Source organism: Cherax quadricarinatus, chromosome 10 (assembly GCF_038502225.1).
Source record: "Cherax quadricarinatus isolate ZL_2023a chromosome 10, ASM3850222v1, whole genome shotgun sequence".
Taxonomy (NCBI): Eukaryota; Metazoa; Arthropoda; class Malacostraca; order Decapoda; family Parastacidae; genus Cherax; species Cherax quadricarinatus.
Genome location: NC_091301.1, coordinates 16,110,315 through 16,138,111, shown reverse-complemented (window position 1 = coordinate 16,138,111; position 27,797 = coordinate 16,110,315).

Genomic DNA, 27,797 nt, shown 5'->3' with positions numbered 1-27,797 from the left:
CCTCAGGTTGTTCTTCAACTCTATACATCCTTGGTTAGGCCTCATTTAGATTATGCTGCACAGTTTTGGTCACCATATTACAGAATGGATATAAATGCTCTGGAAAATGTACAAAGGAGGATGACAAAGTTGATCCCATGTATCAGAAACCTTCCCTATGAGGATAGACTAAGGGCCCTGAATCTGCACTCTCTAGAAAGGCGTAGAATTAGGGGATATGATTGAGGTGTATAAATGGAAGACAGGAATAAATAAAGGGGATGTAAATAGTGTGCTGAAAATATCTAGCCTAGACAGGACTCGCAGCAATGGTTTTAAGTTAGAAAAATTCAGATTCAGGAAGGATATAGGAAAGTACTGGTTTGGTAATAGAGTTGTGGATGAGTGGAACAAACTCCCAAGTACAGTTATAGAGGCCAGAACGTTTAGTAGCTTTAAAAATAGGTTGGATAAATACATGAGTGGGTGTGGGTGGGTGTGAGTTGGACCTGATAGCTTGTGCTACCAGGTCGGTTGCCGTGTTCCTCCCTTAAGTCAATGTGACCTGACCTGACTAGGTTGGGTGCATTGGCTTAAGCCGGTAGGAGACTTGGACCTGCCTCGCATGGGCCAGTAGGCCTTCTGCAGTGTTCCTTCGTTCTTATGTTCTTATGTTTTTAACCGTCTCCTTTAATAAATGTTCTTAACTATACATAAGTGTCTGGTTCCAGACGTTATTGGTATCATCTTACCATTTCTCGGGAGAACTGTTCCATGTCTCCCAAGTGTGACAATATTGTTATTTTTACCGGGTAACAGAGATATAATAAGATAATCGGGTGTTACACAGGTGTTTCCTCCAAATTCTGCCAGATTTGTGTAGTCTCAGTCCTTCAAATTCTGCCAGATTTGTGTAGTCTCAGTCCTTCAAATTCTGCCAGATTTGTGTAGTCTCAGTCCTTCAAATTCTGCCAGATTTGTGTAGTATGTCCTCCAAATTCTGCCAGATTTGTGTAGTCTCAGTCCTTCAAATTCTGCCAGATTTGTGTAGTCTCAGTCCTCCAAATACTGCCAGATTTGTGTAGTCTCAGTCCTCCAAATTCTGCCAGATTTGTGTAGTTTCAGTAAATTCCCTTTGTTAATTATGCTGGTATTAAGAAAGAATTTATTGAAAAAATTATTATTAAGTATTTTTAATGCAGCACCTTTAAGTTGTGACTGGTAAACTGGCGAAGAGACGGGGCCAGGAGCTGTGAATCAACCCCTGCAATGACATATAGGTGTGTACACATAGGTGAGTATATATGAGTACAGGGGATAATTTTACAGATTTCTTATGTTTCAGAAAGGTACATGTCAGAGGTACCATGATGAGAGCAAGTACCACACTCTCCCTGCCCCACCCCTTTCCTGGTGGCTCCTTCCCCGTGGCTCCTTCCCCGTGGCTCCTTCACCGTGGCTCCTTCCCCGTGGCTCCTTCACCGTGGCTCCTTCCCCGTGGCTCCTTCCCCGTGGCTCCTTCACCGTGGCTTCTTCCCCGTGGCTCCTTCCCCGTGGCTCCTTCCCCGTGGCTCCTTCCCCGTGGCTCCTTCCCCGTGGCTCCTTCACCGTGGCTCCTTCACCGTGGCTCCTTCCCCGTGGCTCCTTCACCGTGGCTCCTTCCCCGTGGCTCCTTCCCCGTGGCTCCTTCCCCGTGGCTCCTTCCCCGTGGCTCCTTCACCGTGGCTCCTTCACCGTGGCTCCTTCCCCGTGGCTCCTTCACCGTGGCTCCTTCACCGTGGCTCCTTCACCGTGGCTCCTTCACCGTGGCTCCTTCACCGTGGCTCCTTCACCGTGGCTCCTTCCCCGTGGCTCCTTCACCGTGGCTCCTTCACCGTGGCTCCTTCCCCGTGGCTCCTTCACCGTGGCTCCTTCACCGTGGCTCCTTCCCCGTGGCTCCTTCCCCGTGGCTCCTTCACCGTGGCTCCTTCACCGTGGCTCCTTCCCCGTGGCTCCTTCACCGTGGCTTCTTCCCCGTGGCTCCTTCCCCGTGGCTCCTTCCCCGTGGCTCCTTCCCCGTAGCTCCTTCACCGTGGCTCTTTCCCCGTGGCTCCTTCCCGTGGCTCCTTCACCGTGGCTTCTTCCCCGTGGCTCCTTCCCCGTGGCTCCTTCACCGTGGCTCCTTCCCCGTGGCTCCTTCCCCGTGGCTCCTTCCACGTGGCTCCTTCCCCGTGGCTCCTTCCCCGTGGCTCCTTCACCGTGGCTCCTTCCCCGTGGCTCCTTCCCCGTGGCTCCTTCACCGTGGCTCCTTCCCCGTGGCTCCTTCCCCGTGGCTCCTTCCCCGTGGCTCCTTCCCCGTGGCTCCTTCACCGTGGCTCCTTCACCGTGGCTCCTTCCCCGTGGCTCCTTCACCGTGGCTCCTTCACCGTGGCTCCTTCACCGTGGCTCCTTCACCGTGGCTCCTTCACCGTGGCTCCTTCACCGTGGCTCCTTCCCCGTGGCTCTTTCCCCGTGGCTCCTTCACCGTGGCTCTTTCCCCGTGGCTCCTTCCCCGTGGCTCCTTCACCGTGGCTCCTTCCCCGTGGCTCCTTCCCCGTGGCTCCTTCCCCGTGGCTCCTTCACCGTGGCTCCTTCACCGTGGCTCTTTCCCCGTGGCTCCTTCCCCGTGGCTCCTTCACCGTGGCTCCTTCACCGTGGCTCCTTCCCCGTGGCTCCTTCCCCGTGGCTCCTTCACCGTGGCTCTTTCCCCGTGGCTCCTTCCCGTGGCTCCTTCACCGTGGCTCCTTCCCCGTGCCTCCTTCACCGTGGCTCCTTCACCGTGGCTCCTTCCCCGTGGCTCCTTCCCCGTGGCTCCTTCACTGTGGCTCCTTCCCCGTGGCTCCTTCCCCGTGGCTCCTTCCCCGTGGCTCCTTCACCGTGGCTCCTTCCCCGTGGCTCCTTCTCCGTGGCTCCTTCACCGTGGCTCCTTCACCGTGGCTCCTTCCCCGTGGCTCCTTCACCGTGGCTCCTTCACCGTGGCTCCTTCACCGTGGCTCCTTCCCCGTGGCTTCTTCACCGTGGCTCCTTCACCGTGGCTCCTTCACCGTGGCTCCTTCCCCGTGGCTCCTTCACCGTGGCTCCTTCCCCGTGGCTCCTTCACCGTGGCTCCTTCACCGTGGCTCCTTCCCCGTGGCTCCTTCCCTGTGGCTCCTTCACCGTGGCTCCTTCCCCGTGGCTCCTTCCCCGTGGCTCCTTCACCGTGGCTCCTTCACCGTGGCTCCTTCACCGTGGCTCTTTCCCCGTGGCTCCTTCCCCGTGGCTCCTTCACCGTGGCTCCTTCACCGTGGCTCCTTCCCCGTGGCTCCTTCACCGTGGCTCCTTCCCCGTGGCTCCTTCGCCGTGGCTCCTTCACCGTGGCTCCTTCACCGTGGCTCCTTCCCCGTGGCTCCTTCACCGTGGCTCCTTCACCGTGGCTCCTTCCCCGTGGCTCCTTCCCCGTGGCTCCTTCCTCGTGGCTCCTTCCTCGTGGCTCCTTCCTCGTGGCTCCTTCCCCGTGGCTCCTTCCTCTTGGGGCCTTCTCCCTTTCTTCCCCGTGGGACCTTCTCCCTTCCCTGTGGGGTCTTCTCCCTTCCCCGTGGGGCCTTCCCTCTTCCCCGTGGGGCTTTCTCCCTTCTTCATGGGGCCTTCTCCCTTCCCTATGTGGCCTTCCTTCTTCCCCGTGGCACCTTCTCCCTTCCCTGTGGAGCCTTCTCCCTTCTTCATGGGGTCTTCTCCCTTCCCTATGTGGCCTTCCTTCTTCCCCGTGGGGCTTTCTCCCTTCTCTGTGCGGCCTTCTCTGTTCCCTATGGGGCCTTCTTTCTCTGTGGGGCCTTCTCCCTTCTCCACGGGGCCTTCTCCCTTCCCCGTGGGGCCTTCCTCAACGTCCGTGTGGGCCTCCCCAGCGTGAGTACAGTTTTCATGTACCACCCTTCTCTCCCATTTTTCGACTTTACACAGCCTGTTCCTGCATTCAGTTTCTCTCTCTGTCTCTGTCTGTCTGTCTGTCTGTCTGTCTGTCTCTCTCTCTCTCTCTCTCTCTCTCTCTCTCTCTCTCTCTCTCTCTCTCTCTCTCTCTCTCTCTCTCTCTCTCTGTCTCTCTCTCTCACTCTCAGCTCAACATTTCTCAGGTAGAATCAGCGATTTAAAACAAATTTCGGGAGGATTTCCAGTTATCTTTTCCGTACAAATCCGCTTTCCTTTTTGGGCGTCGACTCACGTAGCATTGTGGTAGTGGTGGGCAGCCTTAAGCCATCATTGCTACAACCACGTCTCACTGCTACATATAGCACTCTTGATGGCCTCTTTAGACTATGTGGGTAGCCTAGTTTTCTCCGCTACTGTTAGCGTGTCTTGCTACTTCCAGCTGTTGTTGTTGCTGCTGCTGCTAGTGGGTGTGTGTGTGTGTGTGTGTGTGTGTGTGTACTCACCTAGTTGTGGTTGCGGGGGTCAGGTCACAGCTCCTGGCCCCGCCTCTTCAACTGGCCGCTATTCGGTCACTCTTCCCGCTCCGTGAGCTTTATTATACCTCTTCTTAAAGCTATGTATGGATCCTGCCTCCACTACATCACTACCCAGGCTATTCCACTTCCTGACAACTCTGTGACTGAAGAAATACTTCCTAACATGCGTGCGTGTTGCACATGTGTCTCAATCTTCAACTTATCTGTATTTATATCTTTTTTAAAGAATGAGAGTGTCGAGTGAGGCGAGAAATTTTCCATTTTTTTAAGTATCTCCCCATAATCCTCACCATGTGCGGGGAAGGAAGGGAGAAAGGGCGTTTGGAAGTGGGAGGAAGGGTGATGGGGAGGGAGAGTGTATGGGGAAAGGAGGTTGTAGGGAGTGGATTAAGGGAGGGAGAGAGGAAGGGAGGTTGTAGGGAGGGGATGAAGGGAGGGAGAGAGGAAGGGAGGGTGTAGGGAGGGGATGAAGGGAGGGAGAGAGGAAGGGAGGGTGTAGGGAGGGGATGAAGGGAGGGAGAGAAGAAGGGAGGTTGTAGGGAGGGGATGAAGGGAGGGAGAGAGGAAGGGAGGGTGTAGGGAGGGGATGAAGGGAGGGAGAGAAGAAGGGAGGGTGTAGGGAGGGGATGAAGGGAGGGAGAGAGGAAGGGAGGGTGTAGGGAGGGGATGAAGGGAGGGAGAGAAGAAGGGAGGGTGTTGGGTGGGGATGAAGGGAGGGAGAGAGGAAGGGAGGGTGTAGGGAGGGGATGAAGGAAGGGAGAGAGGAAGGGAGGGTGTAGGGAGGGGATGAAGGGAGGGAGAGAGGAAGGGAGGGTGTAGGGAGGGGATGAAGGGAGGGAGAGAGGAAGGGAGGGTATAACGAGCCACATCATAGGTAACACTATAACCTCTACATATAATCCACAACCGCAGCAGCATTGTATAATCCTGGCAATTATTTAACCTGTATAATTTGTGTTCGCTTGCGTTGGGTCCCTAATCATCCCTTCCTCCCTTAATTACCCCTCACTTAACAACCTCATTACCACCCTCTCCCCTCATACTTCTCATTACACACCAACAGTTGTATAATCGCCCAGGAATTATACTATTGTTCCTCATCATAATTTCATTCCTGCCTGCTTCCCCTCGTTCCTCCTCTTCTTTTCCCCTCACCTTGGATAATTATTACGTCAGGGCTATTAAGGTCATCGTTAATTATCTCACGGAACTTCAGCTGCTGATAACTAAATTATTCTTTAATTTGTTTCATTGGATTATTTGACACGTGTGTGTGTGTGTGTGTGTGTGTGTGTGTGTGTGTGTGTGTGTGTGTGTGTGTGTGTGTGTGTGTGTGTGTGTGTGTGTGTGTGTGTGTGTGTGTGTGTGTGTGTGTGTGCGTGTGTGTGTGTGTGTGTGTATATGTGTGCACACATGCACACACAGATATGTGGATCCTCATACATACATACATAGATACATACATACATGCATACATACATACATACATACATACATACATACATACATACATACATATACATACATACATACATACATACATACATACATACATACATACATACATACATACATACATACATACATACATACATACATACATACATACAATCATATTTACATAATAGATACATTCATACACATTCGTCCATATATACATTCATATATATGTTTTTATTTATGTGTGCGCATATGTATGTATGTATATATGAATGTATGTATACATGCATAGATGCACATGTCTGTATACCCTCTCTCACTCTCCCACACCCTCTCCTCTCCCACATACTCTCCCATGCAACAACGATGGCAGTAAAGACACGTCAGAGAGAGAGAGAGAGTGAGAGAGAGAGAGAGAGAGAGAGTGAGAGAGAGAGAGAGAGGGAGAGAGAGATCAGAGAGAAGGATGGAAGAAGTGATCGTGGAAGAGAAGACGCAACACGTAGAAGTAGCCTATATATATAAATATATGTATATATAGTATATATATATATATATATATATATATATATATATATATATATATATATATATATATATATATATATATATATATATATATATATAAATATATATATATATATATATATATATATATATATATATATATATATATATATATATATATATATATATGTATATATATATATATATATATATATATATATATATATATATATATATATATACATATATATATATATTGTTCTGATAAGGGGTAAAGAACTTTCTCTCTCTCTCTGTCTCTGTCTCTGTCTCTGTCTCTGTCTCTGTCTCTCTCTCTCTCTCTCTCTCTCTCTCTCTGTCACAGACAATATTGTCGTCTCAGCGCAAGAGCTCAGCCAATCACTGTGATCGTTACAAATCCTCAGCACACTTTGCTCTAGGATTGTCTCAGCTCTTCCGGCTTCCTACTCCCCCCTATTCCCCTTTCCCTTTCCTCCTTCCCTCTCTCCCTCCCCTCACTTTCTCCCCTTACACTCTCCTTCCTCACAATTTCTCTGTCATTCAGTTTCCCCTTCCGTTTCTCTTCCGTCTGCCTTTCACCCCTGTCTTTCATTTTCCACCTCCCCTTTCTCTCATTCTCTCTCTCTCTCTCTCTCTCTCTCTCTCTCTCTCTCTCTCTCTCTCTCTCTCTCTCTCTCTCTCTCTCTCTCTCTCTCTCTCTCTCTCTCTCTCCTTTTTTTTTTTACACAGGGTTTGACAAGCTATTTACAGGTTAAGAATTCCTAACTTTATTGACAAGCTAAGAGCTGTTACCTACATCAGCTCATTTGAAAGCATTTTTATTGTTATGAGACATACAAGTAGGAAACAGGATGAAGTTGGAGCCATCTGTGGGCCAGCATTTTCATTTGATCAACTGACTTTATCTCGTTGACATCATTATGCTGTACGAATGTGTTCCATACTCGAGTCATCCTGGGTATATATGATCTCAGATGGAGTGATGTTCTGGAGAAGGGTACAGCCAGAGTAAAGTTGCTGCTTTCTGCCCGTCTTGTGGCATAAAAGCTTGTTTCACGCTGTCCTCGAAGTGGATCCAAGTGTGGTACTTTGACAATATTGGCCTTGTACATAACAGTAAGGCCACCCACATCCCTCCTCTGTTGAAGGCTCTGCTGAAATGACAGATCTATCCAGGATGGGTCCAGGCGAGAGATGAGACGTCTTGCTCTGTTCTCTACTTTGTCAAGCAGTCGCATTTGAGTCTCTCTCTCTCTTTCTCTCTCTCTCTCTCTCTCTCTCTCTCTCTCTCTCTCTCTCTCTCTCTCTCTCTCTCTCTCTCTCTCTCTCTCTCTCTCTCTCTCTCTCTCTCTCTCTCTCTCTCTCTCTCTCTCTCTCTCTCTCTCTCTCTCTCTCTCTCTCTCTCTCTCTCTCTCTCTCTCTCTCTCTCTCTCTCTCTCTCTCTCTCTCTCTCTCTCTCTCTCTCTCTCTCTCTCTCTCTCTCTCTCTCTCTGTCTCTCTCTCTCTCTCTCTCTCTCTCTCTCTCTCTCTCTCTCTCTCTCTCTCTCTCTCTCTCTCTCTCTCTCTCTCTCTCTCTCTCTCTCTCTCTCTCTCCCATTCTTATCCTTCCCATCCTTATCTCTCCCATCCCAGTCCCTCCCATCCCTGTCCCTTCCATCCCTGTTCCTCCCATCCCAATCTTTCTCGTCCCTATACCTTTATCCCCAGGAACACTGTCATCACTACACATAAGCATTAACCTTTCACTCTATCTTCACTACACGTTACTCACACCGCCACTCATCACAAACATGCTATTCACAACTCTACAAGAAATTTTCAGCATTAATCTTCTGCAACAACTGAATGGATTCGCTATATTTCCTGTCTTCTACAAATATATAGGCAGTGTGGGGTCAGTCACCGCCAGGTGAACTGGTCCCACGAACACTCATACGAAGTAACCGAGAGCTCCTTAGACTGTATATTCAGTGTCTAGATCTGCAGACTGTATTATCTATGACTGGACAATGTATTGTGTATGTTTGGTAAGTAAGGCACATGTGCAACAGTTAAGTATCTTTATTCCGAAACGTTTCGTCAATCGAATACAGAGGAGGCAGCAGAAGCAATGGAGATGTAAAGACGATGTAATCAGTCCATCACCCTCGACGACAATTCACCAAACAGCTTCACATACTAGAGAAATCTTCTTCTACTCTTAAGTGACTCTGACATCTTTACTTTTCTCACCTCCTCTCGCCTCGTCTATCCTCTCGATGTTATAAACTCAGTCTGCTCTCTCGTGCAGGACGGACTTTCTTCTTTTCCAGACTCACTTCTCCTGTGAAATCTCCTGTTCTTTACCTTCCCTACATTTCCAGTCTTCAATGTTTTAACAGCACCCGCCGTCCTCTAGATATCAAATTTAATTTTCGTCAAACTAGTTCTCCTGTCACTGATGCTTTCTGTGTCCACTCTTTTTCCTGCTCCTGTTGTCATTTCCATACGTTGGTGAAAGTGGCCGCTCTCTTTCCGACAGACTTAAGATCACAAAAGATGTGTTCGCTTTGGCGACAATAACACTGCTCTTGTTCTGTCATATCAGAGATTACAATCATCCTGTTAGCTGATCCTAAGCTAAAACTGTCGTCAGTTCTTCCAGCCTCCACAGACACGGTCTTGTTGAATCAGCACTTATGAAAAACTTTTCAAGCACGTATTTCATTCTTGGCTTCGTTCCTACATGTCTTTCTCAAGACTTTATCAAAAGCTGTAATCTCTAAAAGACTGGTGACTTGACCCGACCTTTGCTTCCCCCTTCTCCTTTCATCTTGATCTTTCTTCTGTATTTGAATTGTCTTTCATGTCTTCTGACGTTCCACTTTCTTGCTTCCTTTTCTTTCCTCATCTTTTAAGGTATAAATCCCGCCACAACACAAGCCGGAAACCGGCACCACAGCACAACCCAGAACATCAGACAGACGTTGGGACAGCAGAACACGCAACAACAATTTACCTCCAAGATGAGGCAGACTGGGTAACCGTGTTGTGCTATTTAGCGCCTTAACGAGCAATTAGGCAGTTAGGAGAGAGATAATTGTATTCCGTCCATGTGTCAGGCGGAGAGACTCTAAGGAGGTGAGTGTAATGGAGAGACGCTGAAGGTGGCGCTGCAAGGGAAGGAGTGCTGGTACAGAAGATGTCTGCGACTACTGCAGGGAGGAACTACTGCAGGGGGACTACTGCAAATGGGACTACTGCAAGGGGACTACTGCAGGGAGATTACTGCAGGGGAACTACTGCACGAGAGATTACTGCAAGGGGACGACTGCAGGGGGACTACTGCATTAGGGATTACTGCAGGGACACTACTGAAGTGGAACTACTACTACAGGGGGGACTACAGCAAGGGGGGCTACTGCAGCTAGCACTACTGCAGGGGATCTACTACAGAGGCGATTACTGCAGTGGGACTACTACAAATTTCAAAAAAGTTCCTCTCGACCCCACTAGAGGTACAAAGTCTAGCTGTTGGTCCACTCCCCTACAGGTAAATTAGTCAACGTACTCGATATTTAAGCAGTCAGCCGGTTAGTAAGCCAGTCAGTCAGCCTGTCAGTAAGCCTGTCAACTAGTTGGTAAATCATTCATCCAGTCAGTAAGCCAATCAACCAGTCAGTCAGCCAGTCAGTAAGTCAGTCAACGAATCAGTTAGTCAGTCAATAAATCAATCACCAGTCAGTAAATTGGTCAGCCAATCAGCCAGTCAGTAAGTCAGCCAGTCAGTCAGTCTGTCAGCCAGCCAGCCAGTCAGTCAGCCAGTTCGTCAGTCAGTCAGCCAGTCAGTAAGTCAGTCAACCAGCCAGTAAGTCAATCAACCAGCCAGTAAGTCAGTCAACCACCCATTAGGTCAGTCAACCAGTCAGTAAGTCAATCAACCAGGCAGTAAATCAGTCAGTCAGTAAGTCAGTCAACCAGTCAGTAAGTCAGTCAACTAGTCAGTAAGTCAATCAGCCAGTCAGTAAGTCAGTCAACCAGTCAGTAAGTCAGTCAACCAGCCAGTAAGTCAGTCAGTCAGTCAGTCAGTAAGTCAGTTAACCAGTCAGTAAGTCAGTCAACCAGTCAGTAAGTCAGTCAGTCAGTAAGTCAGTCAACCAGCCAGTAAGTCAACCAGTCAGTAGGTCAGTCAGCCAGTCAGTAAGTCAGTCAGTCAGTAAGTCAGTCAACCATTCAGTAAGTTAGTCAACCATTCAGTAAGTCAGTCAACCAGCCAGTAAGTCAGTCAGTCAGTAAGTCAGTCAACCAGCGAGTAAGTCAGTCAACTAGCCAGTAAGTCAATCAACCAGCCAGTAAGTCAGTCAACCCTTCAGTAAGTCAGTCAACCATTCAGTAAGTCAGTCAACCAGTCAGTAAGTCAGTCAACCAGCCAGTAAGTCAGTCAACCAGTCAGTAAGTCAGTCAGTAAGTCAGCCAAGCAGTCAGTAAGTCAGTCAACAAGCCAGCAAGTCAAACAGCCAATAGGTCAGTCAACCAGTCAGTAAGTCAGTCAGTCAGTAAGTCAGTCAACCAGTCAGTAAGTCAATCAACCAGTCAGTAAGTCAGTCAGTCAGTCAGCAAGTCAGTCAACCAGTCAGTAAGTCAGTCAACCAGCCAGTAATTCAAACAGTCAGTAGGTTAGTCAACCAGTCAGTCAACTAGTCCGTAAGTCAGTCAACCAGTCAGCAAGTCAGTCAACCAGTCAGTCAACTAGTCCGTAAGTCAGTCAACCAGTCAGTAAGTCAGTCAACCAGTCAGTAAGTCAGTCAACCAGTCAGTAAGTCAGTCAACTAGTCAGTAAGTCAGTCAACCAGTCAGTAAGTCAGTCAGCCAGTCAGTAAGTCAGTCAACTAGGTCGTAAGTCAGTCAACCAGGTCGTAAGTCAGTCAACCAGTCAGTAAGTCATCAACAAGGTCAGTCAACCAGTCAGTAAGTCAGTCATCCAGTCAGTAAGTCAGTCAACCAGTCAGTAAGTCAGTTAACCAGTCAGTAAGTCAGTCAACCAGTCAGTCAACCAGTCAGTAAGTCAGTCAAACAGTCAGTAAGTCAGTCAACCAGTCAGTCAACCAGTCAGTAAGTCAGTCAACCAGTCAGTCAACCAGTCAGTAAGTCAGTCAACCAGTCAGTAAGTCAGTCAACCAGTCAGTCAACCAGTCAGTAAGTCAGTCATCCAGTCAGTAAGTCAGTCAACCAGTCAGTAAGTCAGTTAACCAGTCAGTAAGTCAGTCAACCAGTCAGTCAACCAGTCAGTAAGTCAGTCAACCAGTCAGTAAGTCAGTCAACCAGTCAGTAAGTCAGTCAACCAGTCAGTAAGTCAGTCAACTAGTCAGTAAGTCAGTCAACCAGTCAGTAAGTCAGTCATCCAGTCAGTCAACCAGTCAGTAAGTCAGTCAACCAGTCAGTAAGTCAGTCATCCAGTCAGTCAACCAGTCAGTAAGTCAGTCATCCAGTCAGTCAACCAGTCAGTAAGTCAGTCAACCAGTCAGTAAGTCAGTCAACCAGTCAGTAAGTCAGTCATCCAGTCAGTAAGTCAGTCAACCAGTCAGTAAGTCAGTCAACCAGTCAGTAAGTCAGTCAACCAATCAATAAGTCAGTCAACCAGTCAGTAAGTCAGTCAACCAGTCAGTAAGTCAGTCAACCAGTCAGTAAGTCAGTCAACCAGTCAGTAAGTCAGTCAACCAGTCAGTAAGTCAGTCAACCAGTCAGTAAGTCAGTCATCCAGTCAGTAAGTCAGTCAACCAGTCAGTAAGTCAGTCAACCAGTCAGTAAGTCAGTCATCCAGTCAGTAAGTCAGTCAACCAGTCAGTAAGTCAGTCAACCAGTCAGTAAGTCAGTCAACCAGTCAGTAAGTCAGTCATCCAGTCAGTAAGTCAGTCAACCAGTCAGTAAGTCAGTCAACCAGTCAGTAAGTCAGTCAACCAGTCAGTAAGTCAGTCAACCAGTCAGTAAGTCAGTCAACCAGTCAGTAAGTCAGTCAACCAGTCAGTAAGTCAGTCAACCAGTCAGTAAGTCAGTCAACTAGTCAGTAAGTCAGTCAACCAGTCAGTAAGTCAGTCAGCCAGTCAGTAAGTCAGTCAAACAGTCAGTAAGTCAGTCAACTAGTCAGTAAGTCAGTCAACCAGTCAGTAAGTCAGTCAACCAGTCAGTAAGTCAGTCAACCAGTCAGTCAACCAGTCAGTAAGTCAGTCATCCAGTCAGTAAGTCAGTCAACCAGTCAGTAAGTCAGTTAACCAGTCAGTAAGTCAGTCAATCAGTCAGTCAACCAGTCAGTAAGTCAGTCAACCAGTCAGTAAGTCAGTCAACCAGTCAGTAAGTCAGTCAACCAGTCAGTAAGTCAGTCAACTAGTCAGTAAGTCAATCAACCAGTCAGTACGTCAGTCATCCAGTCAGTCAAGCAAGTCAGTAGTAGTCAGTCCAACCAGTCAGTAAGTCACCATCAGTCCGGTAGTCAACCAGTCAGTAAGTCAGTCATCCAGTCAGTCAACCAGTCAGTAAGTCAGTCAACCAGTCAGTAAGTCAGTCAACCAGTCAGTAAGTCAGTCAATCAGTCAGTAAGTCAGTTAACTAGTCAGTCAACCAGTCAGTAAGTCAGTCAACCAGTCAGTAAGTCAGTCAACCAGTCAGTAAGTCAGTCAACCAGTCAGTAAGTCAGTCAACTAGTCAGGCAACCAGTCAGTAAGTCAGTCAACCAGTCAGTAAGTCAGTCAACTAGTCAGTCAACCAGTCAGTAAGTCAGTCAACCAGTCAGTAAGTCAGTCAACCAATCAGTAAGTCAGTCAACTAGTCAGTCAACCAGTCAGTAAGTCAGTCAACTAGTCAGTAAGTCAGTCAACCAGTCAGTAAGTCAGTCAACCAGTCAGTAAGTCAGTCAACCAGTCAGTAAGTCAGTCAACCAGTCAGTAAGTCAGTCAACTAGTCAGTCAACCAGTCAGTAAGTCAGTCAACCAGTCAGTAAGTCAGTCAACCAGTCAGTAAGTCAGTCAACCAGTCAGTAAGTCAGTCATCCAGTCAGTAAGTCAGTCAATCAGTCAGTAAGTCAGTCAACCAGTCAGTAAGTCAGTAAACCAGTCAGTAAGTCAGTCAACCAGTCAGTAAGTCAGTCAACCAGTCAGTAAGTCAGTCAATCAGTCAGTAAGTCAGTTAACTAGTCAGTCAACCAGTCAGTAAGTCAGTCAACCGTCGGTAAGTCATCCAGCCAGTCAGTAAGTCAGTCAACCAGTCAGTAAGTCCAGTCAACTAGGTCGAGGCAACCAGCCTCGAAGTCGAGTCCAGTCAGTCAAGTGTCCAGTCAGCAGTCGTCAACCAGTCAGTAAGTCAGTCAACCAGTCAGTAAGTCAGTCAACCAGTCAGTAAGTCAGTCAACTAGTCAGTCAACCAGTCAGTAAGTCAGTCAACCAGTCAGTAAGTCAGTCAACCAGTCAGTAAGTCAGTCAACCAGTCAGTAAGTCAGTCAACTAGTCAGTAAGTCAGTCAACCAGTCAGTAAGTCAGTCAACCAGTCAGTAAGTCAGTCAACCAGTCAGTAAGTCAGTCAACCAGTCAGTAAGTCAGTCAACTAGTCAGTCAACCAGTCAGTAAGTCAGTCAACCAGTCAGTAAGTCAGGTCAACCGGTCAGCAGTCCAGTCAAGTCAGAGTCAGTAAGTCAGTCATCCAGTCAGTAAGTCAGTCAATCAGTCAGTAAGTCAGTCAACCAGTCAGTAAGTCAGTAAACCAGTCAGTAAGTCAGTCAACCAGTCAGTAAGTCAGTCAACCAGTCAGTAAGTCAGTCAACCAGTCAGTAAGTCAGTCAGCCAGTCAGTAAGTCAGTCAACCAGTCAGTAAGTCAGTCATCCAGTCAGTAAGTCAGTCAGCCAGTCAGTAAGTCAGTCAACCAGTCAGTCAGTCAACCAGTCAGTAAGTCAGTCAACCAGTCAGTAAGTCAGACAACCAGTCAGTAAGTCAGTTAACCAGTCAGTAAGTCAGTCAACCAGTCAGTAAGTCAGTCAACCAGTCAGTAAGTCCAGTCAACCGTCAGTAAGTCAGTCAGCCAAGTCCAGTAAGTCAGTCCAACCAGTCAGTAAGTCCAGTCATCCAGTCAGTAAGTCAGTAAACCAGTCATTAGTCAGTCAACTAGTCAGTAAGTCAGTCAACCAGTCAGTAAGTCAGTCATCCAGTCAGTAAGTCAGTCATCCAGTCAGTAAGTCAGTCAACCAGTCAGTAAGTCAGTCATCCAGTCAGTAATTCAGTCAACCAGTCAGTAAGTCAGTCAACCAGTCAGTAAGTCAGTCAACCAGTCAGTAAGTCAGTCATCCAGTCAATAAGTCAGTCATCCAGTCAGTAAGTCAGTCATCCAGTCAGTAAGTCAGTCAACCAGTCAGTAAGTCAGTCATCCACTCAGTAAGTCAGTCAACCAGTCAGTAAGTCAGTCATCCAGTCAGTAAGTCAGTCAACCAGTCAGTAAGTCAGTCAACCAGTCAGTAAGTCAGTCAACTAGTCAGTAAGTCAGTCAACCAGTCAGTAAGTCAGTCATCCAGTCAGTAAGTCAGTCAACCAGTCAGTAAGTCAGTCAACCAGTCAGTAAGTCAGTCAACCAGTCAGTAAGTCAGTCATCCAGTCAGTTGTAAATCTGATTCGTGTAAATTATCACTATTCCTCGAGGCTGAACTAATTTTTTATTGTTTATGTAAAATTCATCAATGTGGAGCTTTCAGCAGCACTCACTGGACAACATTTATCTTCGTAGAGGAGAAAAGTTGCAATTGTTGGTGTAGGAAGAGAGAGAAAGAGAGAGAGACAGAGAGAGAGAGAGAGAGGGTTCCAGTCGTTTTAGTTATATATATCTCAGAGTCCTCCTTTCACACTCCATAACTAACAACCTCTAACTCATCTCTGTCTGTCTGTCTGTCTGTCTGTCTGTCTGTCTCTCTCTCTCTCTTTCTCTCTCTCTCTCTCTCTCTCTCTCTCTCTCTCTCTCTCTCTCTCTCTCTCTCTCTCTCTCTCTCTCTCTCTCTCTCTCTCTCTCTCTCTCTCTCTTTCTCTCCCAAATTATCACTATCCATCACCTCCACCCTCTTTTACTACAAATTCTCTGCTCCCGATTTATTCTGCACTGTACTCTCTCTCTCTCTCTCTCTCTCTCTCTCTCTCTCTCTCTCTCTCTCTCTCTCTCTCTCTCTCTCTCTCTCTCTCTCTCTCTCTCTCTCTCTCTCTCTCTCTCTCTCTCTCTCTCTCCGCGTGTATTAATTATCTTCATGTATGTGATCTGGCCTCCCTCTTTCGCTATTCATCTCTGCCTCTTCCTTCATCCTCTCTCTTTCCCCATTACTTTATTCCCTCTATTTTATGTCCGTTGTTCGTTTTCCTGCTTGTGGCTTCTCTCTTCACCTTTCTTCTTTTTCATTTTCTAGTTTTTTCTTCATCTTCGTTATCAGTTTTATTCTTCGTTTTCATTTTCTAGTTTTTTTTCATTTTCTAGTTTTTTCTTCATTTTCGTTTTCTAATTTTTCTTCATGTTCGTTTTCCGTCTTCCTTTTCCTCTCTAGTTATTTCTTTTTTATTTTCTATTTTGTTTTTTATTTTCGTCTTTATTTTTTTCGTTTCTGTGAACCTTTCTTAAGTTATTTTTATATCTTTTTTTTTACTTTGGTTTCGTTTCTATTTTTACTTTATTTTTGTTTTAACTTTTGCTTCTATTTTTTTTTTTTTGGTTTAAGTTATGGTTGATCAGCCTCTGATCCACTAGGAGGCCTGGTCACAGCCCGGGCCACGGGGGCGTTGACCCCCGGAACTCTCTCCAGGTAAACTCCAGGTACTGGTGTATTACAGTGTGCTTGTGGAGGTCACTGGATGCTACACCTGTGCTACACCTGTGCTACACCTGTGCTAAACCTGTGCTACACCTGTGCTACACATGTGCTACACCTGTGCTAAACCTGTGCTAAACCTGTGTTACACCTGTGCTACACCTGTGCTAAACCTGTGCTACACCTGTGCTACACCTGTGCTAAACCTGTGTTACACCTGTGCTAAACCTGTGTTACACCTGTGCTAAACCTGTGTTACACCTGTGCTAAACCTGTGCTACACCTGTGCTACACCTGTGCTAAACCTGTGCCACACCTGTGTTACACCTGTGCTACACCTGTGCTAAACCTGTGCTACACCTGTGCTACACCTGTGCTAAACCTGTGTTGCACCTGTGCTACAAGTGTGCTTCACCTGTGCTACACCTGTGTGGAATTTGCTACAGATGCTGTATGATGGTTCTTTCAGTTGGTCTGAGAAAACTACTTCTCATTCCACCTGTTTCTACTCTTGCAACATTGTATAGCTCCTGATGACGCACTAAGACGTGTGAAAGATCTTGAGCTGAGGATTTCCATCCCCCGATCACAGGGAACGCCCTTGCAAGGGCGTTCCCTGTGATCCTATTTGCTTGGACCTCCTCTCTCCTCTTTTCTGCAACATTGCAAGCTCCTGATGATGTGTTGATTGCAACATGAAAGGCCTAGAGTTATCATTCAACTCCCCACGTAGTTGTTTTGCATATATATATATATATATATATATATATATATATATATATATATATATATATATATATATATATATATATATATATATATATATATATATATATATATATATATATAGGCATACGTTATGGAAAAAATATAAGATTAATGTTAACGAGGGAGTGACCAGTTAGTGCCACCTCCCCCACGTCTCGCGGGTGGGGAGAAGAGGCGCGGTGTGTAGGTGGTGAGGAACACATGGGTACAGCAGTGCCCATACCCACTTCGTTCATGACGTTCATGGGAAACAAATAATGATGTGTATATTGTAAGACAGTGTGAACAATACATAGTGTGCAAGTTCATGTGTATTGTACTCCCCTCACCCCTCTCCTGGGGCTATCCCGACTCAACAACCTGCGCCTTCCCCACCCACTACCAGAGCCTCCCCCACCCAGTTCCCAGCAGCGGTTTTCCCTTTCTCCTCCCAGCCCCTCACCAGCCCCTCACCAGCCCCTCAAACTCCACCAGGCCACCACGGCCAAGTTTACTACCTTCCACGCACCATACCCACCCAGTATGTCATACTCCACTCCTACAGTATAGTCTAGCCAGATGGATGCCAACCAGGAGGAAGCGAGCAGCCAAGGAAATGGCACGGCTGGCAATACAAGGAGAGGTAAGTGCCGGTCGTGCTTACAGCTTCGTTGTCTCAACTCTAATGGTTTCCTCCGCAAACACGGTAGTTGCCCTGGTTCAGGATGTCCTCCTGTGGAAAGTGATGATCCAGAGCCACCTCAGGCATCTGAACTCACTCCAACAGACCTCATCTCATCAGATGATATCTTGGAAGCAATTAAAGCAACAGGTACCAGGACACTCACACATATTCCCAAAGCAGCCCGTCCACACGCAGCTGGGAAACTTACAGACCTCTTAAAAAAGTAAACGATGGTTCCACTATCCCAAATGCTCCACCAACCATCAAGGCACGGCACAACTTGCTACATTTTGGCAATGTCTGCTTATCTGTGCCGGAAAGAAGGGGAAAGAGGCTAGCCTCAATGATCATTAAATGTTTAAGAGACTTTCCTAGAACTGATAACCTCATTCGCCTTCCCCGTCAATACAAAAACGTGAGAGGCAGAACCCCTACTCACTCCACTGACAGTGAAAAAGTCAGAGTGCAGGTGACCAAGAAAACTGAAGAGGGCAACATAGTGGGGGCAATCAGAATTAATACCAGTAAAGATACAGTTGCCCCCAGGGATGCTGACACGGCGGAAGCACTTAGAGGAAAGCACCCTGCCAGGGAAACCAGGGACACCAGCAGTTCCAACACCTCTGTCCCCACTGTGGAACCATTGATCGTGGAAGACTCGGACGTTTACAAAGCAATAATGTCGTTCCCATCTGGCTCTGCTGAGGGTTACACTGGAATAAGGCCACATCATTTAAAGGAAATGGTTAATCCAGTTATTGGAGAGATTGCAAAGACACTGCTTTCAGAGATCACAAGATTCGTCAACAATTCCTTGGCTGGCCTGATTCCTGACGAAATTGAATCTTTCTTTTTTGGTGCAACACTTTGTGCACTTAAAAAGAAGGATGGAGGAATTAGGCCTATTGCAGTGGGCAACACTTTTCGTCGCCTCGTTTCCTAAGCTACTGTCCGAAGCATTCGTGCAGAGGCAGCCATATTGCTTCAACCAAACCAGCTTGGTTTTGGGGTCTCTCAAGGAAGTGAAGCAGCAGTTCATGCAACAAGGCGTACATCAACAACCTGCCTGAGGACAATGCAGTGGTAAAATTAGACTTCAAGAATGCATTTAATCTCATTAAAAGAGATGTGGTATTAGCAGCGGTACAGGAACATTTCCCTGGTCTCTTCCCCTTTGTTTCAGCTGGATATGTTCCTGTTTGGAGAGCATGAAATCACATCATCAGAGGGTGTCCAGCACCATTTCTCTTTTGTATAGCAGTTAGGGAAATCACAGTCAGACTGCCCAGGGCAGGAAATGGGTCTCATCCTGAATCCATCCAAATGTGAAATCATCTCAGTCAGTCAACAAGTGATAAATGCAGTGAGATCCAAACTACCAGGAGCATCAGTCATTGCCTCCACAAATAGCATCTTGCTTGGAGCACCTCTGGGAAGCGATGCCATTGACACAATCCTCAGGAAGAAATTGGAAGAATTGAGGAGAATGGAACAACGAATAGCCAGTCTTGACACCCACGATGCCTTGTACCTTCTCACAAAGTGCCAGAGTGTGCTCAGGTTGACATATTTCCTAAGATGTGCACCTTCATATGATAACCCTATACTGCACGAATATGACAGTATCCTGAGGCAGATTTTTACGAAAGTACTTAACCTTACTCTAGAAGACGGGCAGTGGAACCAAGCTACACTTCCAGTCAGACTAGGAGGCATTGGTGTCCGCAAATCATCATAGATTGCGCTACTTGCTTTTCTGTCCTCATGCATTGCATCCAGAGGGCTTGTAGCAACAATTCTCCCTGAACATCTTAGGAACAAGATTGGAGTCCAGGACCATAAGTTCATTGATGGAGCCATGATCTGGGATAATCTAACGGGCTCTGAAACCAGACCTGCTCCCCCAACAACTACAAACAATCGCACTGGGATGGCCCGATAGTGGAGAAAATAGCCTCAACAATGCTTCAGAGTGTGTCAGGAAAGGATAGAGCCCGCCTCATGGCAGTGAGAGCTCCTCATGCAGGGGACTTTCTGTTGGCTGTTCCCAACTCCAGCCTTGGTACACCGCTCGACCCACAGACCATTCGCATTGGTGTTGCCCTTCGACTTGCCACCCCTATTCTCACCAAACACAGGTGTATTTGTGGCAGTGAAGCAGCAGACCGATTCGGGTACCATGGTCTTGTGTGCCGTAAATCCGAGGGAAAGATTGCAAGACATGAGGAGGTTAATAGCTTCATCAGAAGGAGCCTCACAACAGCTGGATGCCCAGCAGTAAGGGAGCCAACTCAGCTATGCAGATCTGATGGCAGCCAGAAGCGTCCAGATGGTATCACACTTCAAGCCTGGACAGACGGTAAGCAGGTGGTGTGGGACTACACATGTGCATCTACCTTCTCTGATACCTATCTCCAATACACCAGGGAGGAAGGAGGGGCAGCCACCAGCTTCAGGGAGTCCCAAAAGTCTAGAAAATATGGAGAACTTGCCCATCATTATATGTTTGTTCCCATAGGCTCAGAGACCCTTGGCTCATGGGGAAAGAGTGCATCTAATATCCATAAGCAGCTAGGCAAAAGACTCATCAGGGTAACTAGGGATCCCAGGGCAGCAAGTTTTCTGTTCCAGCGACTCAGCACTGCTGTTCAGGGTGGTAATGCCTGCTGTATTTTGGGCACGCTCCCCAGCTCTGAAGAGCTGGATGAGATTTTCGCATTATAATCAGTGACAAGCACGTAACAATATGTATTAGACATGTATCTCTCACATCTCATGTATTGTATATGCCATCTTTATATCAACAATGTATCTCTTAAACCTTTTGTACCATATTATGTAATAAAATATACCTATTGTTAAAAAAGACTGAAAAGATGGGGTGGTAAAAGAAGTTGAATATTCAAACGGTTTCAGGAAGAAACCAATATTCTTCCTTGAAGCCTTTTTATCCCCTTCTCCGAGGCTGTGGGTCCCACAATTTACACCAGAGGTGGACCCCATCTATATATATATATATATATATATATATATATATATATATATATATATATATATATATATATATATATATATATATATATATATATATATATATATATATATATATATATATATATACATACATAGAAATGCAGCTACTGTAGATAGTAAAGAATAATTGAGTTACAGTAATGAGAGTCACAACCTTGAACATTGGCAACCACGACAAAAACAAACATTATTTTGGAGTGAAAAAAAAACCCTGAGTTTAAAAAGTGAAAGTTTTGCTTGGTGCGTGGAGTTGTGAGAGCCTAGTTAGTATGATGCCACACCAACGTGTCGGGATGAAGCATTCGAAAAGTTTGCTGGCATATACAAATTATCGAAAAATTCGAATGTGCCGCTGTCAACCGAAAACCTATGCGTTTTTACAAAAATATTGAATATTAAATGTAGGCTGGTAACTTGAGAAGAGAGCATAGGCCTACCATCGTGAATATAAGATATATAGGCCTATCTTCGTAAATATAAGATTTATAGAGATAAATATGGGAGCATAGGCCTACTACTTTCGTGAATGTAAGACTTATATAGAGAAATATGGAAGCATAGGCCTACTACCTTCGTGTAGTAGGGGGTCGACCTCCGGAAGAGACTACAAGAAATAAAAGGTTCAGTGCCTTTTTTGTGAGTAATATTTTGCCGCTGGTACGGCTGTAAATGGCCTAGTGTGGTACATACTGAGAGAGAAATATCTTGAAGAACAAGCTTCTATCTGGACAACGTCTCGCACGTAGGAGAGAAAAGATTATTGCAACGTTATATATACATGTAAATATATATATATATATATATATATATATATATATTATATACGAAACCAGGCCTTAAACACGGCAAATACATTTCGCTAATTCTTATGCAAGGAATAAGAATTCAGGTGGAGGTGGGGCGCTGCCCCCTCTCCCTCCAGGCAAGTTGGCAAGCACCAAAGGGAATCTTATCCGGGACCAGATCCGGGGACGCACACACGAGTGACCAAGTTTGTCAGCGCCGTGAGCCACTAGTTTCTTGTGAATATTTAAGCCGTGAATACCGCGGGAGGCGAGACGTCTCGCCCAGCCCCAGCACCAGCCCAGGCACCAGCACCAGCACCAACCCCAGCCCCAGCCCCAGCCCCAGCACCAGCCCCAGCACCAGCACCAGCCCCAGCCCCAGCACCAGCACCAGCACCAGCCCCAGCACCAGCACCAGCACCAGCCCCAGAACCAGCACCAGCACCAGCCCCAGCACCAGCCCCAGCACCAGCCCCAGCACCAGCCCCAGCACCAGCCCCAGCACCAGCCCCAGCAACAGCAACAGCGCCAGCACCAGCCCCAGCCCCAGCACCAGCCCCAGTACCAGCACCAGCACCAGCACCAGCCCCAGCACCAGCCCCAGCACCAGCCCCAGCACCAGCACCAGCACCAGCACCAGCACCAGCACCAGCCCCAGCACCAGCCCCAGCCCCAGCACCAGCCCCAGCACCAGCACCAGCCCCAGCACCAGCCCCAGCACCAGCACCAGCACCAGCCCCAGCACCAGCACCAGCCCCAGCCCCAGCACCAGCACCAGCCCCAGCCCCAGCCCCAGCACCAGCCCCAGCACCAGCACCAGCCCCAGCACCAGCCCCAGCACCAGCACCAGCCCCAGCACCAGCACCAGCCCCAGCACCAGCACCAGCACCAGCCCCAGCACCAGCACCAGCCCCAGCACCAGCACCAGCACCAGCCCCAGCACCAGCCCCAGCCCCAGCACCAGCCCCAGCACCAGCATCAGCCCCAGCACCAGACCCAGCACCAGCCCCAGCACCAGCACCAGCACCAACCCCAGCCCCAGCCCCAGCACCAGCCCCAGCACCAGCCCCAGCCCCAGCACCAGCCCCACCCCCAGCACCAGCCCCAGCACCAGCCCCAGCACCAGCACCAGCCCCAGCCCCAGCACCAGCCCCAGCACCAGCCCAAGCCCCAGCACCAGCCCCAGCACCAACACCAGCCCCAGCACCAGCCCCAGCACCAGCACCAGCACCAGCCCCAGCACCAACCCCAGCCCCAGCCCCAGCACCAACCCCAGCCCCAGCACCAGCCCCAGCACCAGCCCCAGCACCAACCCCAGCCCCAGCACCAACCCCAGTCCCAGCCCCAGCACCAACCCCAGCCCCCCCAGCACCAGCCCCAACACCAGCCCCAGCACCAGCACCAGCCCCAGCATCAGCCCCAGCACCAGCACCAGCACCAAGTCCCAGCCCCAGCCCCAGCACCAGCCCCAGCACCAGCACCAGCACCAGCACCAACCCCAGCCCCAGCACCAGCCCCAGCACCAGCCCCAGCACCAGACCCAACACCAGCCCCAGCACCAGCACCAACCCCAGCACCAGCCCCAGCACCAGCCCCAGCACCAGCACCAGCACCAGCCCCAGCACCAACCCCAGCCCCAGCCCCAGCACCAGCCCCAGCCCCAGCACCAGCCCCAGCACCAGCCCCAGCACCAGCACCAGCCCCAGCCCCAGCACCAGCCCCAGCACCAGCCCCAGCACCAGCCCCAGCACCAGCCCCAGCACCAGCACCAGCCCCAGCACCAGTCCCAGCAACAGCACCAGCCCCAGCACCAGCACCAGCCCCAGCACCAGCCCCAGCACCAGCCCCAGCACAAGCACCAGCACCAGCACCAACACCAGCCCCAGCACCAGCCCCAGCACCAGCCCCAGCACCAGCCCCAGCACCAGCACCAGCCCCAGCACCAGCCCCAGCACCAGCACCAACCCCAGCCCCAGCACCAGCACCAGCCCCAGCACCAACCCCAGCCCCAGCACCAGCCCCAGCCCAAGCACCAGCACCAGTCCCAGCCCCAGCCCCAGCCCAAGCACCAGCACCAGTCCCAGCCCCAGCCCCAGCCCAAGCACCAGCACCAGTCCCAGCCCCAGCCCCCTTGCTCTTCACAGCTGGCATCAGCATTGTGGCAAAGGAGAAAATGATTTATTGCCCTCTTTTTTCTCTCTCTCTCTCTCTCTCTCTCTCTCTCTCTCTCTCTCTCTCTCTCTCTCTCTCTCTCTCTCTCTCTCTCTCTCTCTCTCTCTCTTCTCTTTTTTTTTTTTACACAGGGTTTGACAAGGTTAAGGATCCCTAGCTTTATTGACGAGCTACGAGCTGTTACCTACATCAGCTCATTTGAAAGCATTTTTATTGTTATGAGACATACAAGTAGGGAACAGGATGAAGTTGGAGCCATCTGTGGGCCAGCATTTTCATTTGATCAACTGACTTTATCTCGTTGACATCATTATGCTGTACGAATGTGTTCCATGTTCGAGTCATCCTGGGTATATATGATCTCTCTCTCTCTCTCTCTCTCTCTCTCTCTCTCTCTCTCTCTCTCTCTCTCTCTCTCTCTCTCTCTCTCTCTCTCTCTCTCTCTCTCTCTCTCTCTCTCTCTCTCTTTCTCTCGGGTGAATGAACACTGACGTCTCTGACCGACTTCCGAGACTGACCTCCCACAACTTCAACCTGGCAGACCCTGACCTCCAAGATTAGACCTCCCAGACCATCCCACAGAGGTCACTCCCTCCCACACTCTCGACTCCCATGTTGGCACCTCTCCGGAAGAGAATATCAAGATTATAATTCCACGTATCAAGAGTCCTTTTTCCGGCATTATCAAGAGCCCTTGGCTGACATTATCAAGAGTACTTTGTTGGCATTATCAATGAGGCCTGGTCACAGACCGGGCCACGGGGGCGTTGACCCCCGGAACTCTCTCCAGGTAAACTCCAGCCCTTCGCTGGCATTATCAAAAGCCCTTTGCTGGCACTATCAAGAGCCCTTTGCTGGCATTATCAAGAGTTCTTTGTTGGCATTATCAAGAGCCCTTTGCTGGCACTATCAAGAGCCCTTTTTGTATTATCAAGAACCCTTTGATGGCATTATCAAGAACCTTTTGTTGGTATTTTCAAAAACCTTTTGTTGGTATTATCAAGAACCTTTTGTTAGTATTATCAAGAGCCTTTTGTTGGTATTATCAAGAGCCCTTTGCTGGCACTATCAAGAGCCCTTTTTGTATTATCAAGAACCCTTTGATGGCATTATCAAGAATCCTTTGCTGGCATTATCAAGAGCCCTTTATTGGTATTATCAAGAACCTTTCGTTGGTATTATCAAGAATCGTTTGTTGGTATTATCAAGAGCCTTTTGTTGGTATTATCAAGAGCCTTCTGTTGGTATTATCAAGAACCTTTTGTTGGCATTATCAAGAGCCCTTCGCTGGCTTGACACAACCCACGCTCCACCTCCCCTACTGGACTAATGAAGACAGAGAAATGTTCAGTTCAGTAAGTTAACAGAAAAGTGACTATTGGAAAAGGTTAGAAAAGAGACACATGCCAACCCCCCTTTTTTCCCTTTGCTCCCCCCCCCCTTACGCCTTTCATATATATTTTTATGACACTGCAGATTTAAAAGTTGAAATACAGTGAACAGAATGCGAAAAGCATGAACAGGAATCATAATGATTTTCGAGATGCCTTGAAATAGGAGATATAATAAACTCAGTATGAGAGGGAGACAGAGAGAGAGAGAGAGAGAGAGAGAGAGAGAGAGAGAGAGAGAGAGAGAGAGAGAGACAGACAGACAGACAGACAGACAGACAGACAGACAGACAGAGCGAGGCAGAGAGAGACAGAGAGAGGCAGAGGCACAGAGAGAGAGAGAGAGAGAGAGAGAGAGAGAGAGAGAGAGAGAGAGAGAGACAGAGAGAGGCAGAGGCACAGAGAGAGAGAGAGAGAGAGAGAGAGGTTGCAAGAGTATGGGTTGCAAGATTCTGTACGAGGCACAAGTACGCTCACACCTTGAGTATGCTCCACTTTCTTGGTTTGCCTGCCCCCCCCCCCCGTCTCATCTGCGACTGCTTGACAGAGTAGAGAACAGAGCAAGACGTCTCATCTCTCGCCTGGACCCATCCTGGATAGATCTGGCATTTCAGCAAAGCCTTCAACACAGGAGGGATGTGGGTGGCCTTACTGTTATGTACAAGGCCAATATTGTCAAAATACCACACTTGGATCCACTTCGAGGACAGCGTGAAACAAGCTTTTATGCCACAAGACGGGCAGAAAGCAGCAACTTCACTCTGGCTGTACCCTTCTCCAGAACATCACTCCATCTGAGATCATACATACCCAGGATGACTCGAGTATGGAACACATTTGTACAGCATAATGATGTCAACGAGATAAAGTCAGTTGATCAAATGAAAATGCTGGCCCACAGATGGCTCCAACTTCATCCTGTTCCATTCTTGTATGTCTCATAACAATAAAAATGCTTTCAAATGAGCTGATGTAGGTAACAGCTCTTAGCTTGTCAATAAAGTTAGGAATCCTTAACCTGTAATATAGCTGTCAATAAAGCTAGGGATCCTTAACCTTGTCAAACCCTGTGTAAAAAAAAAATAAGAAGAGAGAGAGAGAGAGAGAGAGAGAGAGAGAGAAAGAAAAAGAGAGAGAAAAAGAGATATAGAGAGAGAGAGAGAGAGAGAGAGAGAGAGAGAGAGAGAGAGAGAGAGAGAGACAGACAGACAGACAGACAGACAGACAGACAGACAGACAGACAGACAGAGACACAGACACAGAAAGAGGAAAGAGACAAGATGCAAAACTAGAGAGACAAACAGACAGACAAAGACAGAGACAGGAATTGGAGAGAGAGAGCGCGAGGAAACCGCGCTAAATAAAGCGTGGAGGAGGTGAAGATAGAGATCAAAGCACACTTGCCGACAATGTAATTTGGTCAGGAGACTTCAAGAAGCATCGCTCATTCCCATTCCAACGCCGGAACTATTTTCGGCACCATTCTTCCCTTTCTGGGCATCCCTGTGTGATCTTTTGTATGTATACGAGACCAGGCGGCATAAATACAGCATCATACATCAAACACACACACACACACACCAGCGACCAGTGAAGAGGTGGGACCAGGAGGTGTGCCTCGACCCCTGGAGCCACGGCTAGGTGAGTACAGCTAGGTGAGTACAGCTAGGTGAGTACGGCTAGGTGAGTACAGCTAGGTGAGTACACATACACTGGTAGTACACACAGCGAGAAGGAAATTGAAAAGGAAGAATGGGTCGAAAAATAGTGTTGTTTAAGTCACTGAAGATGGTAGCAAGAGAAGATGTGAGGGAAAGATGGCCAATGTATGAGAGAAGACGAAGATGAAGACGAAGAAGTTGGAGCTATTGATAACCCAGTAAAGCCACTGATATCAGACTGTCTGGCTTATTTCCAACTATGATCCTTTAATCCTCTTCCCCAGGATGCGACCCACACCAGTCGACTAACACCCAGGTACCTACTTACTGCTAGGGGAGGAGGGGCAGCAGATGCAAGGAAACGTGCCATAGGTTCCCACTGGTACCGGGGATGGAACCCCGGTCCCTCTGTGTGTGTGAGGCACCGCGACCAACCTAGCCACAAGAGACGTGACCTGCAGTGCCACTGGACTTAAGGTGATTGTACCACCACTGTGCCACTGTCAAAAAGGAGAATCATCTCTTTGCTGCCACAAATCATGTTTCGCACAGTTCCACAGTGCCATTTCAGGGACTAGTTATAATAGCCAACACAAGAACTATAAACAAAATGTGAAAAGAAATCGAAAAAATACTAGCATTCCTCTCAGCTTGAAGATCGTGAGATCTCCGGAAGTGTTTACGTTCCTAGCTTCACTGGGGTAATTTGTGTGGTGTTGCCAGTGTGTGTACTTAGCCTCCCCAGGAAGCTAAGCCCACACTCGGTCATACCCAGCCTCACCAGACAACTGGTCACACCCAGCCTCACCAGACACCCGGTCACATCCAGCCTCACCAGACAACCGGTCACACCCAGCCTCACCAGACAACCGGTCACACCCAACCTCACCAGACAACCGGTCACACCCAGCCTCACCAGACACCCGGTCACACCCAGCCTCTCCAGACACCCAGTCACACCCAGCCTCACCAGACACCCAGTCACACCCAGCCTCACCAGACACCCAGTCACACCCAGCCTCACCAGACACCCGGTCACACCCAGCCTCACCAGACAACCGGTCACACCCAGCCTCACCAGACAACCGGTCACACCAAGCCTCACCAGACAACCGGTCA